A 14,285-nucleotide genomic window follows, 5' to 3' on the forward strand; every position below is an offset into this window, starting at 1 on the left:
TCTCATAATGGGTTGCCATGGCGATGATGATGTCATAATTTTTTGCCATGGCAATGAGGATGTCATAATTGGTTGCCATGGCGATGATGATGTCATGATTGGTTGCCATGGTGATGATGATGTCATAATAGATTGCCATGGTGACGATGATGCCTTAATACGTTGCCATGGCGATTATGTCATAATTGGTTGCCATGGCGATGATGATGTCATAATTGGTTGCCATGGCAATGTTGATGTCATAATAGCTTGCCATGGTGACGATGATGCCTTAATACGTTGCCATGGCGATTATGTCACAATTGGTTGCCATGGCAATAATGATGACATAATTGGTTACCATGGTGTTGATGATGTCATAACAGGTTGCCATGGCGATGATGATGCCATAATAGTTTGCCATGGTGACGATGATGCCTCAATACGTTGCCATGACGATGATGTCATAATTGGTTGCCATGGCGATGATGATGTCATAATAGGTTGCCATGGTGACGATGATGCCTTAAAACGTTGCCATGGCGATGATGTCATAATTGGTTGCCATGGCGATGACGATGTTATAATAGTTTGCCATGGTGACGATGATGCCTTAATACGTTGCCATGACGATGATGTCATAATTGGTTGCCATGGCGACGATGATGTCATAATCGGTTGCCATGGAGACGATGATGCCTTAATACGTTGCCATGGCGACGGTGATGTCATAATTGGTTGCCATGGCGACGGTGATGTCATAATTGGTTGCCATGGCAATGATGATGCCTTAATACGTTGCCATGGCGACGGTGATGTCATAATTGGTTGCCATGGCGACGATGATGCCTTAATACGTTGCCATGGAGATGATGTCATAATTGGTTGCCATGGCGACGGTGATGTCATAATTGGTTGACATGGCGACGGTAATGTCATAATTGGTTGCCATGGCGATGATGTCATAATTGGTTGCCATGGCGACGGTGATGTCATAATTGGTTCCCATGGCGACGGTGATGTCATAATTGGTTGCCATGGCGACGATGATGTCATAATTGGTTGCCATGGCGATGATGATGCCTTAATACGTTGCCATGGCGATGATGTCGTAATTGGTTGCCATGGCGACGGTGATGTCATAATTGGTTGCCATGGCGACGATGATGTCATAATTGGTTGCCATGGAGACGATGATGTCATAATTGGTTGCCATGGTGACGATGATGCCTTAATACGTTGCCATGGCGATGATGTCATAATTGGTTGCCATGGCAACGATGATGCCTTAATACGTTGCCATGGCGATGATGTCATAATTGGTTGCCATGACGATGAGGATGTCATAATTGGTTGCCATGGCAATGATGATGTCATAATAGGTTGCCATGGTGATGATGATGTCATAAGAGGTTGCCATGGTGACGATGATGCCTTACTATGTTGCCATGGCGATGATGTCATAATTGGTTGCCATGGCGATGATGATGTCATAATAGGTTGCCATGGTGACGATGATGCCTTACTATGTTGCCATGGCGATGATGTCATAATTGGTTGCCATGGCGATGATGATGTCATAATAGGTTGCCATGGTGATTATGATGTCATAATAGGTTGCCATGGCGATGATGATGCCTTAATACATTGCCATGGCAATGATGTCAAAACAGGTTACCATGGTGACGATGATGCCTTAATACGTTGCCATGGCGATGATGTCATAATTGGTTTCCATGGCGATGATGATGTCATAATTAGTTGCCATTGTGATGATGATGTCATAATAGGTTGCCATTGCGATTATGATGTCATAATAGTTTGCCATGGTGATGATGATCCCTTAATATGTTGCCATGGCGATGATGTCATAATTGGTTGCTATGGCGATGATGATATCATAATAGGTTGCCATGGTGACGATGATGCCTTAATATGCTGCCATGTCGATGATGTCATAATTGGTTGCCATGGTGATGATGATGTCATAATTGGTTGCCATGGTGATGATGATGTCATAATAGGTTACCATGGTGATGATGATGCCTTAATACGTTGCCATGGCGATTATGTCATAATTGGTTACCATGGCGATGATGATTTCATAATACGTTGCCATGGCGATGATGTCATAATAGGTTGCCATGGTGACGATGATGCCTTAATATGTTGCCATGGCAATGATGTCATTATTGGTTGTCATGGCGATGATGATGTCATAATTGGTTGCCATGGCGACGATGATGTCATAATTGGTTTCCATGGCGACGGTGATGTCATAATTTGTTGCCATGGTGACGATGATGTCATAATTGGTTGCCATGGCGACGATGATGTCATAATTGGTTGCTATGGTGACGGTGATGTCATAATTGGTTGACATGGCGACGGTGATGTGATAATTGGTTGCCATGGCGACGGTGATGTCATAATTGGTTGCCATGGCGACGTTGATGTCATAATTGGTTGCCATGGCGACGATGATGCCTTAATACGTTGCCATGGCGACGGTGATGTCATAATTGGTTGCCATGGCGACGGTGATGTCATAATTGGTTGCCATGGCGACGATGATGCCTTAATATGTTGCCATGGCGACGATGATGTCATAATTGGTTGCCATGGCGACGATGATGCCTTAATACGTTGCCATGGCGATGATGTCATAATTGGTTGCCATGGCGACGGTGATGTCATAATTGGTTGACATGGCGACGGTAATGTCATAATTGGTTGCCATGGCGATGATGTCATAATTGGTTGCCATGGCGACGGTGATGTCATAATTGGTTGCCATGGAGACGGTGATATCATAATTGGTTGCCATGGCGACGATGATGTCATAATTGGTTGCCATGGCGATGATGATGCCTTAATACGTTGCCATGGCGATGATGTCATAATTGGTCGCCATGGCGACGGTGATGTCATAATTGGTTGCCATGGCGACAATGATGTCATAATTGGTTGCCATGGCGACGATGATGTCATAATTTGTTGCCATGGCGACGATGATGCCTTAATACGTTGCCATGGCGACGGTGATGTCATAATTGGTTGCCATGGCGATGATGTCATAATTGGTTGCAATGGCGACGATGATGTCATAATTGGTTGCCATGGCGACGGTGATGTCATAATTGGTTGCCATGGTGACGATGATGTCATAATTGGTTGCCATGGCGACGATGATGCCTTAATACGTTGCCATGGCGACGGTGATGTCATAATTGGTTGCCATGGCGACGATGATGCCTTAATACGTTGCCATGGCGACGGTGATGTCATAATTGGTTGCCATGGCAATGATGTCATAATTGGTTGCAATGGCGACGATGATGTCATAATTGGTTGCCATGGCGACGGTGATGTCATAATTGGTTGCCATGGCGACGATGATGTCATAATTGGTTGCCATGGCGACGATGATGCCTTAATATGTTGACATGGCGATGATGTCATAATTGGTTGCCATGGCGACGATGATGCCTTAATACGTTGCCATGGCGATGAAGTCATAATTGGTTGCCATGGCGATGATGATGTCATAATAGGTTGCCATGGCGACGGTGAGGTCATAATTGGTTGCCATGGTGATGATGTCATAATTGGTTGCCATGGCCATGATGCCTTAATATGTTGCCATGGCGACGGTGATGTCATAATTGGTTGCCATGGTGACGGTGATATCATAATTGGTTGCCATGGCGACGATGATGCCTTAATACATTGCCTTGGCGATGGTGATGTCATAATTGGTTGCCATGGCGACCATGATGTCATAATTGGTTGCCATGGCGACGATGATGTCTTAATTGGATGCCATGGCGACGGTGATGTCATAATTTGTTGCCATGGTGACGATGATGTCATAATTGGTTGCCATGGTGACGATGATGTCATAATTGGTTGCTATGGCGACGATGATGTCATAATCGGTTGCCATGGAGACGATGATGCCTTAATACGTTGCCATGGCGATTATGTCATAATTGGTTACCATGGCGATGATGATTTCATAATAGGTTGCCATGGCGATGATGTCATAATAGGTTGCCATGGTGACGATGATGCCTTAATATGTTGCCATGGCAATGATGTCATTATTGGTTGTCATGGCGATGATGATGTCATAATTGGTTGCCATGGCGATGATGATGTCATATTAGGTTTCCAAGGTGACGATGATGCCTTAATACGTTGCCATGGCGATGATGTCATAATAGGTTGCCATGGTGAAGAATATGCCTTAATACGTTGCCATGGCGATGATGATGTCATAATTGGTTTCCATGGTGATGATGATGTCATAATAGGTTGCCATGGCGATGATGATGTCATAATAGGTTGCCATGGTGACGATGATGCCTTAATACGTTGCCATGGCGATGATGTCATAATTGGTTGCCATGGCGATGATGATGTCATAATAGGTTGCCATGGTGACGAATATGCCTTAATATGCTGCCATGGCGATGATGATGTCATAATTGGTTGCCATGGTGATGATGATGTCATAATAGGTTGCCATGGCGATGATGTCATAATAGTTTGCCATAGTGTCGATGATGCCTTCATACGTTGCCATGGCGATTCTGTCATAATTGGTTGCCATGGCGAAGATGATGTCATAATAGGTTGCCATGGCAATGATGTCATAATTTGTTGCCATGGTGACGATGATGACTTAATTCGTTGCCATGGCGATTATGTCATAATTGGCTGCCATGATGATAATGATGTCATAATTGGTTGCCATGGCAATGATGATGTCATAATAGGTTGCCATGGTGACGATGATGCCTTAATACGTTGCCATGACGATGATGTCATAATTGGTTGCCATGGCGATGATGATGTCAAAATAGGTTGCCATGGTGACAATGATGCCTTAATACGTTGCCATGGCGATGATGTCATAATTGTTTGCCATGGCGATGATGATGTCATAATAGGTTGCCATGGTGACGATGATGTCTTAATACGTTGCCATGGCAATTATGTCATAATTGGTTGCCATGGTGACGATGATGCCTTAATATGTTGCCATGGCGATGATGTCATAATTGGTTGCCATGACGATGATGATGTCATAATTGGTTGACATGGCAATGATGATGTCATAATAGGTTGCCATGGCGATGATGATGTCATAAGAGGTTGCCATGGTGACGATGATGCCTTAATACGTTGACATGGCGATTGTGTCATAATTGGTTGCCATGGCGATGATGATGTCATAATAGGTTGCCATGGTGACGATGATGCCTTACTATGTTGCCATGGCGATGATGTCATAATTGGTTGCCATGGCGTTGATGATGTCATAATAGGTTGCCATGGCGAGGATGATGTCATAATAGGTTGCCATGGCGATGATGATGCCATAATACGTTGCCATGGCAATGATGTCAAAATAGGTTGCCATGGTGACGATGATGCCTTAATACGTTGCCATGGCGATGATGTCATAATTGGTTGCCATGGCGATGATGATGTTATAATTGGTTGCAATTGTGATGATGATGTCATAATAGGTTGCCATTGCGATGATGATGTCATAATAGTTTGCCATGGTGACGATGATCCCTTAATACGTTGCCATGTCGATGATGTCATAATTGGTTGCCATGGTGATGATGTCATAATTGGTTACCATGGCGATGATGATGTCATAATAGGTTGCCATGGCGATGATTTCATAATAGGTTGCCATGGCGACGGTGATGTCATAATTGGTTGCCATGGAGACGGTGATATCATAATTGGTTGCCATGGCGACGATGATGTCATAATTGGTTGCCATGGCGATGATGATGCCTTAATACGTTGCCATGGCGATGATGTCATAATTGGTCGTCATGGCGACGGTGATGTCATAATTGGTTGCCATGGCGACAATGATGTCATAATTGGTTGCCATGGCGACGATGATGTCATAATTTGTTGCCATGGCGACGATGATGCCTTAATACGTTGCCATGGCGACGGTGATGTCATAATTGGTTGCCATGGCGATGATGTCATAATAGGTTGCCATGGCGACGATGATGCCTTAATATGCTTCCATGTCGACGATGTCATAATTGGTTGCCATGGAGATGATGATGTCATAATAGGTTGCCATGGCGACGATGATGTCATAATAGTTTGCCATGGCGATGATGATGTCATAATTGGTTGCCATGGCAATGATGATGTCATAATTGGTTGCCATGGTTTGATGATTTCATAATACGTTGCCCGGTGACGATGATGCCTTATTACGTTGCCATGGTGATTATGTCATAAATGGTTGCCATGGCGATGATGTCATAATAGGTTGCCATGGTGACGATGATGCCTTAAGACGTTACCATCGCGATTATGTCATAATTGGTTGCCATGGCGATGATGATGTCATAATAGGTTGCCATGGTGACGATGATGCCTTAATACATTGCTACGGCGATTATGTCATAATTGGTTGCCATGGCGATGATGATGTCATAATAGGTTGCCATGGTGACGATGATGACTTAATATGTTGCCATGGTGATGATGTCATAATTGCTTGCCATAGTAACATTGTAACATAGTTATTAAGGTTGAAGGGAGACTTTAAGTCCATCTAGTTCAACCCATATCCTATCCTAACTTGCCCTAACATGTTGATCCAGAGGAAGGCAAAAAACCCCATGTGGCAACAGTAAGCTTCACATTGGGGAAAAAAATTCCTTCCCGACTCCACATACGGCAATCAGACTAGCTCCCTGGATCAACGCAATATTAAGGAGACTAGTGTATATACCCTGTAATATTATACTTTTCAAGAAAGGCATCCAGTCCCTTCTTAAATTTTAGTAGTGAATCACTCATTACAACATCATATGGCAGAGAGTTCCATAGTCTCACTGCTCTTACAGTAAAGAATCCGCGTCTGTGAGTATGCTTAAACCTTCTTTCCTCCAGACGTAGAGGATGCCCCCTTGTCCCCGTCACAGGTCTAAGAGTAAAAAGATCATTAGAAAGGTCTTTGTATTGTCCCCACATATATTTATACATTGTAATAAGATCACCCCTAAGCCTTCGATTCTCCAAACTAAATAACCCCAAGTGTAATAACCTGTCTTGGTATTGCAGACCCCCTAGTTCCCTAATAACCTTGGTCGCTCTTCTCTGCACCCGCTCCAGTTCAGCTATGTCTTTCTTATACACCGGAGACCAGAACTGTACACAGTATTCTAAGTGTGGTCGCACTAGTGACTTATATAGAGGTAAAATTATGTTCTCCTCATGAGCATCTATGCCTCTTTTAATGCATCCCATTATTTTATTTGCCTTTGCAGCAGCTGCTTGACTCTGGCCACTAAATGTGAGTTTGTCGTCCACCCATACACCCAGGTCTTTTTCAGTGACTGTTTTGCCCAGTGTTTTACAATTAAGCACATAATAATACAACTTGTTCGTTCTACCCAAGTGCATGACCTTACATTTATCCCCATTAAAGCTCATTTGCCATTTATCAGCCCAAGCTTCTAGTTTACATAAATCCTCCTGTAATATAAAAATGTCCTCCTCTGTATTCATTACCCTGCAGAGTTTAGTGTCATCTGCAAATATTGAAATTCTACTCTCTATGCCCCTACAAGGTCATTAATAAATATGTTAAAAAGAAGCGGGCCCAAAACTGACCCCTGTGGTACCCCACTGCTAACCGTGACCCAGTCCGAGTGTGCTCCATTAATAACCACCCTTTGTTTCCTATCCCTGAGCCAGCTCTTAACCCACCTACATATATTTTCCCCTATCCCCATTGTTCTCATTTTATGTATCAACCTTTTGTGTGGCACCTTATCAAAAGCTTTTGAAAAGTCCATGTACACCACGTCCACTGCATTCCCTTGGTCCAGTCCAGAACTTACCTCTTCATAAAAGCTTATCAGATTAGTCTGACAGGAACGGTCTCTTGTAAACCCATGTTGATATTGGGTCATAAGGTTATTCTTCTCCAGATACTCCAGTATAGTATCTCTTAGAAAACCCTCCAGGATTTTACCCACAGTTGAGGTTAAACTTACTGGCCTATAATTTCCAAGTTCAGTTTTTGTCCCCTTTTTGAATATTGGCACCACATTTGCTATACGCCAGTCCTATGGTACAGACCCTGTTATTATCTTTAAAGATTAAAAATAGTGGTCTATCTATGACTGTGCTTAATTCCTGCAGTACTCGGGGGTGTATCCCATCCGGGCCCGGGGATTTGTCAATTTTAGTGATTTGTAGACGCCGCCGTACTTCCTGCTGGGTTAAGCAGGTGACATTTAATGGAGAATTTTTATCCCTGATCATGTTATCCGTCATGGGATTTTCTTGTGTAAATACTGTTGAAAAAATGTTATTTAGCATATTGGCTTTTTCCTCATCCTCATCCACCATTTCACCCAGACTATTTTTAAGGGGACCAACACTATCATTTTTTAGCTTCTTACTATTTATGTAGTTAAAGAATATTTTGGGATTATTTTTACTTTCTCTGGCAATGAGTCTCTCTGTCTCAATCTTTGCTGTCTTGATTTGCTTTTTACAGAATTTATTTAATCTTCTGTATTTATTTAATGCCTCATCACTACCTACTTGCTTTAATTCTCTAAATGCTTTATTTTTATCTCTTATTGCGCCCCTTACAGCTCTATTTAGCCATAGTGGTTTCCTCCTATTTCTCGCATGTTTATTCCCATACGGTATATATTGTGCACAGGTCCTATTCAGGATGCTAATAAATGTCTCCCATTTTCTTTGTGTATTTTTATGTCTCAGGATATCGTCCCAGTTAATTGCACCAAGATCATCTCTCATCCGTTGGAAATTTGCCTTCCTGAAGTTTAGTGTCCTTGTAACCCCTCTACTACACATCTTATTAAAGGATACATGAAAACTTATTAATTTGTGATCACTATTACCCAAGTGACCCTCAACCCTTACATTTGATATGCGGTCTGGCCTGTTGGTTAATATTAGGTCTAGCAGTGCCCCCCCTCTTGTTGGGTCCTGAACCAGTTGTGAAAGGTAATTGTCTCTCATCGTTGTCAGAAACCTATTACCCTTGCTGGAACTGCAGGTTTCGGTTCCCCAATGTATTTCAGGGTAGTTGAAGTCCCCCATAATAATGACTTCTCCTTGAGTCGCTGCTTCATCTATTTGCTTTATGAGGATATTCTCTGTAGCTTCCATTATTTTTGGAGATTTATAACAAACCCCTATCAGTAATTTATTATTTTTCCCCCCTCCCCTTATCTCTACCCACAGGGACTCTACGTTTTCATTAGATTCATATATATTATCACGAAGGATGGGTTTTAAGGATGATTTTACATATAAACACACGCCTCCCCCTCTCTTATTTGTTCGGTCATTTCTGAACAGACTATAGCCCTGTAAATTAACAGCCCAGTCATGGCTCTCATCCAGCCATGTCTCAGATATCCCCACCATGTCATAATTATGTTCCAACAACATTAACTCCAATTCCTTCATTTTGTTGGCGAGACTTCTGGCATTAGTATACATGCACTTTATGTATCTCTCTGTACCTCTATTCTTTCTTAAATTATTAACTGTTCTAACCCCACCCCCCATGCCACCCCCACCCCCAATTTCATTATTTGTGCCCAGGTCTCTATCTGCACTGTCTTCCCCTCCTATAAAAGGAATACCCTCCCCCCGTCCTTAGTTTAAACACTCCTCCAACCTTCTAGCCATTTTCTCCCCCAGCACAGCGGCACCCTCCCCATTGAGGTGCAGCCCGTCCCTAGCGTAGAACCTGTAGCCAACTGAGAAGTCGGCCCAGTTCTGCAGGAACCCAAACCTCTCCTTCCTACACCAATTCCTGAGCCACTTATTAACCTCCCTAATCTCCCGTTGCCTCTCTGGTGTGGCACGTGGTACAGGAAGTATTTCCGAAAATACCACCTTGGAGGTCCTTGCTTTAAGCTTACAGCCTAATTCCCTGAAATCATCTTTTAGGACCTTCCACCTACCTCTAACTTTGTCATTTGTGCCAATGTGCACCATGACCGCTGGATCCTCTCCAGCCCCTCCCAGTAATCTGTCAACCCGATCAGCGATGTGTCGGACTCGAGCGCCAGGTAGGCAGCACACCGTTCGACGATCCCTGTCTTTGTGACAGATTGCCCTATCTGTTCCCCTAATAATTGAGTCTCCCACTACCAGAACCTGTCTGGCCTGCCCTGCTCTCCTATTTCCCCCCTTACTGGAGCAGACACTCCTCCAGCTTTCAGAGGACATGCCTTGCTGCAGCAGTGCTACTCCTGCACTAACACTCCCCTCATCTGCCAACTTAGCAAACTTATTGGGGTGTGCCAGATCAGGACCAGCCTCCCTGGTGCTCTTCCCTCTACCCCGCCTTCTAACTGTCACCCAGCTAGCTGCTTCATTGTCCTGCAGCTCCAACCTAGCATCCCCCCTCATCTATCCCATTGAGCGTCTGCTCAGTGAGCAGAAGACTCCTTTCCATATTGTCTATGGATCTCAGTGTTGCCAGCTGCACATTTAGATCCAGTATCTGGGCTTCCAAATGCACAACATGCTCACATCTCGCACAGCAGTATGCACCCTCGACCGGCTGTTCAAGGATTTCATACATGCGGCAAGACGTGCACTGGATGGCATTGGCAATAGTGGAGCACATCCTAATGGGAATTGCACCAGACAATAAGATAAGCAAAAATAAATTAAAAAAAAAAAAAGTATTAATATAACAGCAATTCAGTAAGACCTCCCTTGGAAACTCCCTGAATCTAACGTCACTGAATTTCAAGTCACACACTTACCACAGTTCGCACTTACACTCAGGTCACACTCAGCTTGTTCACACTCGCTCAGGAAGAAGATTTAAAAGAGTTGTTTTTTTTTCCCCTTTTACCAGCACACCACCTTGCTGCTCAATGCACTTCCATGGCGATGATGATGTCATAATAGGTTGCCATGGTGACAATGATGCCTTAATTTGTTGCCATCGCGATGATGTCATAATTGCTTGCCATGGCGATGATCATGTCATAATAGGTTGCCATGGCGATGATGATGTCATAATTGGTTGCCATGGCGATGATGTCATATTAAGTTGCCATGGTGACGATGATGCCTTAATACGTTGCCATGTGGATGATGCCTTAATTTGTTGCCATGGCGATGATGTCATAATTGCTTGCCATGGCGATGATCATGTCATAATAGGTTGCCATGGCGATGATGATATCATAATTGGTTGCCATGGCAATGAAGATGTCATAATTGATTGCCATGGCGATGATGATGTCATAATTGGTTGCCACGGAGACGATCATGCCATAATACGTTGCCATGGCAATGATGTCATAATTAGTTGCCATGGCGATGATGATGTCATAATTGGTTGCCATGGCGATGATAATGTCATAATAGGTTGCCATGGTGACGATGATGCCTTAATACTTTGCCATGGCGATTATGTCATAATTGGTTGCCATGGCGATGATGATGTCATAATAGGTTGCCATGGTGACAATGACGCCTTAATACGTTGCCATGGCGATTATGTCTTAATTGGTTGCCATGGCGATGATGATGTTATAATTGGTTGCTATGGCGATGATGATGTCATAATAGGTTGCCATGGTGATGATTATGTCATAATTGGTTGCCATGGCGATGATGATGTCATAATTGGTTGCCATGGCGATGATGATGTCATAATTGGTTGCCATGGTGACGATGATGCCTTAATACGTTGCCATGGTGATGATATCATAATTGGTTGCCATGGCGATGATGATGTTATAATTGGTTGCTATGGCGATGATGTCATAATAGGTTGCCATGGTGACGATGATGTCATAATAGGTTGCCATGGCGATGATGTCATAATTGGTTGCCATGGCGATGATGATGTTATAATTGGTTGCCATGGCGATGATGATGTTATAATTGGTTGCCATAGCGATGATGTCATAATTGGCTGCCATGGCGATGATGATGTCATAATTGGTTGCCATGGCGATGATGTCATAATAAGTTGCCATGGTGACGATGATGCCTTAATACGTTGCCATGTGGATGATGTCATAATTGGTTGCCATGGCGATGATGATGTCATAATAGGTTGCCATGGCGATGATGATGTCATAATAGGTTGCCATGGCGATGATGTCATAATTGGTTGCCATGGCGATGATGATGTCATAATTGGTTGCCATGGCGATGATGATGTCATAATTGGTTGCCATGACGATGATGATGTCATAATTGGTTGCCATGGTGACGATGATGCCTTAATAAGTTGCCATGGTGAAGATGATGCCTTAATACGTTGCCATGTGGATGATGTCATAATTGGTTGCCATGGCAATGATGATGTCATAATAGGTTGCCATGGCGATGATGATGTCATAATAGGTTGCCATGGTTATGATGTCATAATTGGTTGCCATGGTGATGATGATGTCATAATTGGTTGCCATGTGAATGATGTCATAATTGGTTGCCATGACGATGATGATGTCATAATAGGTTGCCATGGTGATGATGATGCCTTAATACATTGCCATGGCGATTATGTCATAATTGGTTGCCATGGCAATGATGATGTCATAATTGGTTGCCATGGTTTGATGATTTCATAATACTTTGCCCTGGTGACGATGATGCCTTAATACGTTGCCATGGTGATTATGTCATAAATGGTTGCCATGGCGATGATGATGTCATAATAGGTTGCCATGGTGACGATGATGCCTTAAGACGTTACCATGGCGATTATGTCATAATTAGTTGCCATGGCGATGATGATGTCATAATAGGTTGCCATGGTGACGATGATGCCTTAATACATTGCTAAGGCGATTATGTCATAATTGGTTGCCATGGCGATGATGATGTCATAATAGGTTGCCATGGTGACGATGATGACTTAATATGTTGCCATGGCGATGATGTCTTAATTGCTTGCCATAGTAACATAGTAACATAGTAACATAGTTATTAAGGTTGAAGGGAGACTTTAAGTCCATCTAGTTCAACCCATATCTTATCCTAACTTGCCCTAACATGTTGATCCAGAGGAAGGCAAAAAACCCCATGTGGCAACAGTAAGCTTCACATTGGGGAAAAAAATTCCTTCCCGACTCCACATACGGCAATCAGACTAGCTCCCTGGATCAACGCAATATTAAGGAGACTAGTGTATATACCCTGTAATATTATACTTTTCAAGAAAGGCATCCAGTCCCTTCTTAAATTTTAGTAGTGAATCACTCATTACAACATCATATGGCAGAGAGTTCCATAGTCTCACTGCTCTTACAGTAAAGAATCTGCGTCTGTGAGTATGCTTAAACCTTCTTTCCTCCAGACGTAGAGGATGCCCCCTTGTCCCCGTCACAGGTCTAAGAGTAAAAAGATCATTAGAAAGGTCTTTGTATTGTCCCCACATATATTTATACATTGTAATAAGATCACCCCTAAGCCTTCGATTCTCCAAACTAAATAACCCCAAGTGTAATAACCTGTCTTGGTATTGCAGACCCCCTAGTTCCCTAATAACCTTGGTCGCTCTTCTCTGCACCCGCTCCAGTTCAGCTATGTCTTTCTTATACACCGGAGACCAGAACTGTACACAGTATTCTAAGTGTGGTCGCACTAGTGACTTATATAGAGGTAAAATTATGTTCTCCTCATGAGCATCTATGCCTCTTTTAATGCATCCCATTATTTTATTTGCCTTTGCAGCAGCTGCTTGACTCTGGCCACTAAATGTGAGTTTGTCGTCCACCCATACACCCAGGTCTTTTTCAGTGACTGTTTTGCCCAGTGTTTTACAATTAAGCACATAATTATACAACTTGTTCGTTCTACCCAAGTGCATGACCTTACATTTATCCCCATTAAAGCTCATTTGCCATTTATCAGCCCAAGCTTCTAGTTTACATAAATCCTCCTGTAATATAAAATTGTCCTCCTCTGTATTCATTACCCTGCAGAGTTTAGTGTCATCTGCAAATATTGAAATTCTACTCTCTATGCCCCCTACAAGGTCATTAATAAATATGTTAAAAAGAAGCAGGCCCAAAACTGACCCCTGTGGTACCCCACTGCTAACCGTGACCCAGTCCGAGTGTGCTCCATTAATAACCACCCTTTGTTTCCTATCCCTGAGCCAGCTCTTAACCCACCTACATATATTTTCCCCTATCCCCATTGTTCTCATTTTATGTATCAACCTTTTGTGTGGCACCTTATCAAAAGCTTTTGAAAAGTCCATGTACACC

This window comes from Dendrobates tinctorius, unplaced genomic scaffold (genome assembly GCF_039654945.1).
Source record: "Dendrobates tinctorius isolate UK_male_01 unplaced genomic scaffold, ASM3965494v1 ptg000015l, whole genome shotgun sequence".
Lineage (NCBI taxonomy): Eukaryota > Metazoa > Chordata > Amphibia > Anura > Dendrobatidae > Dendrobates > Dendrobates tinctorius.